The sequence below is a fragment of the Lonchura striata genome, chromosome 1 (genome assembly GCF_046129695.1).
Source record: "Lonchura striata isolate bLonStr1 chromosome 1, bLonStr1.mat, whole genome shotgun sequence".
NCBI classification, from domain to species: domain Eukaryota; kingdom Metazoa; phylum Chordata; class Aves; order Passeriformes; family Estrildidae; genus Lonchura; species Lonchura striata.
The window spans coordinates 94,636,816-94,642,815 of NC_134603.1; positions in this window are offsets into that span (position 1 = coordinate 94,636,816).

Here is a 6,000-nt window from a genome sequence, read left to right on the forward strand (position 1 = left end):
TTGTAGCTGGTAAAATCCCCCACACCTAGGTCTGCTGATCCCTATAAGAAGTGTCTCAGGGACTGCAAAGTGCTGCCATCCAGATGGGTGCAATGTGTGGTCCTCCAGAAATGTAAAAATTTAGCATAGATATTCATTAGTTAACCTATTGGTAATTCTAAAGGAAGCAATTGACACACAGATTTTGTCCCCAAACCCCTCTCCATGCAATGCCAAGATGCTTCCTATGTAAGGGTTGTCCTTGAAAAGCTGGTCTGTGTTTTCTCTGCAACTTTGGCTTCTGCCCTTGGCACACCTCATGGGGATCATGTGTGCCAGACCTTGCTATGAGCTGCCTGAGCAGAGCAGAGCTGAAGTGTGCTGGTGTCTAGGGAAGGAGCAGGAGGTATGTGTCTCTTGGCAGGAGCAGCGATGACAAAATAATTTGGTTTTTATTTCTCGAGTCATGAAATATGCTGACATTATAGTGTTGCCAAATCATAGGAGAGTTAATGAAGACAAAGTGAATCACACTGTGCTATGTTTTGTCCACCAGGCTCTTTTTTTTTTAGTTAAATTAACTACTTTTTGAAAACTCAGTCTTGGATTCCATGTCCATTCTTCATAGCAGCAATAATCTGTAGCTCAGTATCGAACTAAAATAAAAAAGGAGGAAAAAAAGAACTTTTTCTAATTGCTTCCTGTAATATGCATTCCTGCTCCAGTCATCTATCTCTGAACTCCTTTCCCCACATATACACAAATTATTCAGGCTGTTTTACTGATCAGCTTTCATCAATGTAATTGCTTTCTTGTGGAAATATTCACACCCTGAAGTGCAGTTCTCAAGTTTTATAGCACACAAACCATTGCCATCTTCAGTGCTGTCAGATAATTTCTTCTTGCTCTAAACCCATTCTCATGCTAATTAACTCTCTTAGTAATACATACATTGGGGAATTTAGGTAAGGGCAAAATACCAAGGTAATAAACATAATGTATCTAGATGTAAGAAATTGAGAATTCCTATTTGCCTAAAAGCAGCAGTGAAGATTGGTGGGATGCATTTACAACTGAGCTGTAGGAAATCAGACTTTCCTGGGCTTTCCAAACCCTGTTATCATGCCTCTGTTTCTTACAGTTAATGTATATAACCCCACTGTGCTCTGGTGAGAGAAAGAACAGCTTGAATTTTGGTATCACAGAAGGGAAGATGGAACACAGGAGTTGGCTGAGACAGGATTTTGCAGTGCTTGGTTTTTGTCCTAGCAGGACATCTATCATGCTGATGCCTTGCACTGCAGGAGAGGAGTCGCTGCAGAGGTTTGGGTTGTCATTCTTCACAGACTGCTGTTAAGGGAACCTGCTCAGGTAAGGATTTAGAGAAAAGCTCCTTATTTTCTGAAGATACCTTGTCTAACTTTTCAGAGTAGTAAAGTTGTCCTGTGAGGCTACCTACATGACTGAACTGAAGAACTGGCTGGTAGGAAACAATTTCTCAGCTGCACAAGTGCCCACTTCTGCCAGAAAATACTGGATTAGAGCCCAGCCTGGCACGAGCTGTGGAGATGACTTTAACCATCCTTCTTTTAGTCCTCAAATTCTGCTAAACAATTTTCAGAAACTTTTAGATAGAAGTCACAGCTGATAATAGGTTTCTTCACTGGCAAGAAGAAACCCCAAATGTGAAAAGGGAATCTTGATTAAAAACATCCCAGCACCAGCTCTATGTATTTTCCAGCGAACTTCAAAAACTAGAAGATTCCTGACTAAAATGTTTTACAGTATCTGTTGGCACTCCATGTGCCTCTGGCACAGCTGTTTCTGACACAACCTGGTAAAAAACAATGCTTGGCCACAATTGCAGCACGTGTGTTTTTAAGATCTGTGAGGTACTGAGCTTCCTTTGGATCCCCTGGCAACTCACGGGAGGCTCTCAATTCCTTGGAGCCACTAGTCCTCTCTACAATTCTCTGTGCAGTCACATTAAAATTCCTCCAGCATTCTGGGGGTTCCAAGCAGCTTTGATAATTTCCATTAGTAAGGTAGCTTCATTTGGCATTGCAGTTCAACTTGGAAACCATCTGCAAGTAATTTTGTTTAGCTGTATCACCTTGTACTGAGCAGGCTGGAAATAGAAATAATTACATGTACCAGAAGCCAACTTTGTTATGTAAAATGGAAAAAAAACACCATCAGCACCACCACCAGCAAAACAACCATTGCCTATTATTGGGAAAATAGGGATTGTAGCCATTAAAATTAAGTTGAACAGATTCCATGACTTTTGAATGAACATGGGCTTATTTCAGAAGAGAAATGTCCCAGATTTTGCCAAGTTTCCCTTTGTCTTATGGGAGCTGGCTTCAGTGGTTGAGCACAGTGATAGCACATGTGCATCCAGCCATCTCAAAGTGACCTTCAGAGAGGAAAACAAGCAGTGGGTGTATGTCAAAGGGAGGGCAGAAGGCACAGGGATAGCTTGGAAGGAGAAGGAATGAGAAATAAATGAAGGATTGTAATGCAAACAGAGGACGTCTCCAGGAATAGTTTTAGTCTTGAAGCTGAAATAATTCATCTTTGTCAGAAAGCTTTGGTCTGGCACTGTCTGGGTGCTGAATCATAATGTTCCTCACCCAGTATCCTGCAAGGAATGTTACCAGCCCTGGCTGGTTTTGTTGAAAGAAGGAGATTTCTGGTATGATCAGGTGCCTTTGTATAAAGTAAATATGCTGAACCTTATGGAAACAGGTATTTTGCAGCAACAAAATTGATTGTGGTTGCCACTTCAAAGCACTGCACAGCTCATGTAAATGGTTTAGGAATTCAGCTTCTGTTTCAATTATTCCCACATGCACCTTACCAGGCATGCTTCATGCCCATATGTGTCGGATTAAAAATCCAGATGGCTGCAGGTGATGGCCATAAGGGCCCTCACAGGCTTGGATTGCCCTGACCATTCACCTCCAACCAAGGGCTCTTTTTCAGCTCCATCCAGGACTTTAGCATTTTTAAGGTGGACTACAAGAGTGGCTGCCTCTAGTCCTACTCTTGAGTTGTTGCAGGGATTCCTTGGGCTGCCTTCTGACATGAGATATGTCATGCCTGATGCTCACTTGGGTGACTGATGACCACCCTGCTTCATTCACAGTGAGATTCCCTGCTTTGCTTATTATGATAAGCCTCATCTTTACAAGCAATTCCTGATATTAGCATGATTTTTTCTGTTTTAGAGAAATACATTCCAGAAATGCCTAAAGACTGTATGCCTGGGGATATATTCTTTTTATAGCATGTGAGTTAAGAGTATAGTTAGCTTGTTGTGGAAAGTATAGCTGCTTGATGGCTCAGCTGCTAGAGAGCACTGATGTGGCATTGGTATTTATGATAAATTAATGTTGCCCTAGGTTTTAGAATAAAATAACATAATCTAGTCACATGTAGTTTCCAAAAATAATCAAGTTACAGGCTTTGATGGCTGGAGGATTTCCTTGTGTTTCCTCTCTGATTCCAACTGTTTTTAGAAGTCAATGGGCTGTTCACTTGAATTTACTTATTTGGCACCCTCTTTCTGTAGAGTTAGTAAATAACTAATCTAATAAACAAGCTGACATTATAATAATCACAAATTCGAACCTTTATTGGTCATATAACCTGTGGTTCCAGGTGATAAATATGATCATTGCCAGTAGACGAGTGGAGGTGTTCCCTGGCAGAAGACCTGTGAGGAGGTCAGGTATTTGATAAGTGTGGCATCACCACGGAGCCTGCACGACCACTGGTGCTGGGCATGTTGAATGTGCAAGCAGTAAGTGTCTCAGAGCAATTTTTTTCTCATTTCTACTTAATATCATAACATCCTTGGGTTTAGGGCTGACAGTCCCATTCCTCAAGTTGAGGAGACAGCAGGGACATTTACCCAATCCGCACTGAAAGGTGTGGAACTGCAGCTTCTGAGCTGTCAGAAGACTTGTAATTCAATTTGTCTCCTTCGTGCTTAACAACGTGAGAAATGATGAAGGTGGCAGGCCAGCTGTGGAGGATGGGTGATTAGATGCATGACTGAGGGGAGAAAAGGCTGGCTGCTAATGGGTGTAAGCAGATACCAGCAGAACAGGAGCAAAGAATGCCAGTCAAGGGATACAGTAACAGATACTGTGGCAATATATTGTGAACCTATGGGGCTTTGGCTTAAGACCTTGCAGGCATTTAAGTGGAAAACAGACATTATTTTCCATAGGGCTATCATGCCAAACAGGATTTTTATGATGCATGCAATAGGGCAGAGAAATGTATATCTCAGTGAGTCAAAGGAAAGGTGCAGAGCAGTTAAATGGACATGATAAATAGAAAAGATGGAATTACCACTTTAGGTGGCTCTGAGATTGCAGATTCAGGCTCAGGGTTTTTAGCCTGATCAGGGAGTATCAGGCACTGTAGTGCCTAGTATAAAAATAGGGGTTTTCATCAATAGAATGGTTCAGGTTAATGAAGGAAGCAGGAGGCTATTAGAATTTAACGTGCAAGTTTATTAGGCATCTAAATGGTGATTCATTAATAGCTGCAAAGGCAAATGAATATCTTTCATTCTATATGCAGTTAGATGCTCTCACTTGGAAGCCTTCCCTAATACACTTAATTAGCCTGAAGAGGGAAATTATGCTCGCTGTGTACAGTCCTGTTATCGTTCTGGTTGCTGAAGCAGCCTCCAGCCTAACACACATCCTATGGGACTGCTGTGCTAAAAATAGCTGTCCACTGCTTACAACTGCTGCAGATTAGACACACAGACACCTACAGCACTCCTCGATGTCGAATTCCTGGTTAAAGCAGATGTGCATGGCACACATCTGGAAGAAGTGTGACTCTGAGCAATTAAAGCCTGTAGTAAGCTGTCTAGAGCATAGCAGTGATTTCCCAGGTGGGAAAAGCAGCTTCCCACCTGGCTGTTGCTACACTTCAAGAAGTGGTGAAATTGAATTTCTGCTTAGATCAGGACTTGAGATGTGCTCTGCGCAATCCAGCATGGTATTTATATACCAAGCTATTCCCAAGTAACTCTCCTCTAAATTAGCGTCAGCACAGGTCCTGTAGCAGGATCTGCTGCTCACCCAATTTAAATGCATTGCCTTTCATGCACCAGCCTGCAGATTTAAGGTAAGGATTTTGTATCTCTCTCTTTAGATCCAGTGCAGCAATTTAAACCTTTTGAATGGCAAGGACCTAGGAGAAAGGATATGACATGCAATGAAAAATACTGACCCCTTAGGCCCACTTCCTTTGACTGTGGCCTGTGTCCTAGGTTCATGTAGTCTGAGGCATTTATGTAGAAAAAGCCCTTTCTGAGAACCTTTTAGACCAGGATTCCAAGTCTTTATTCCATTTAATATTCAGAGCTGCAGAGTGTCTTGTGATCCATTGTAATTACTATCATCAATAACCTTTCCCATACTCTGGGTGGATGCTGTATGAAGTTCCCTGTTCAGAAGCAAAGACAGAACATTCAAATGCAGGATTAATGTTAAAAGCTGAAAGTGAGACAATTATCATGTTTGTTTTCATTCTACCCTGTTAATACCAGTGCTGCTTAATCTTAGAGATGGTACTGGACTCTGATTTAAGGTAATTATTTTAGGAAGCTGAGCTAAACATTAGCAGATGCAAACTTTAGGAGCCAAAAGTTGTATAGGGTTTGGTTATATTAATAGGAAATTATATGGATGGGAGGGAGAAAAGGTCAAATTTTTAATACAGTCTTCCTTCAGAAGATTTACTATGTTCCTAAAATCATTACTAAAATCATTGCCATTTAAAACAATCATAATTGTTTTTTTCAGCCTTCTGGCCTGGTTTTCCATATATTTCTATACATGTCATTATGGCAAGGCTTTTCTTAGGGCAATTCTTATCCTGAACAGTTTTATTATAAGATATATTCTGATTTTTCTTTTCTTTCCACCTGATGTTTGTATTGCTTTTTTTTTCTCGCTGCTGTTCTCCTGTCACTACCACCAAGAAGGC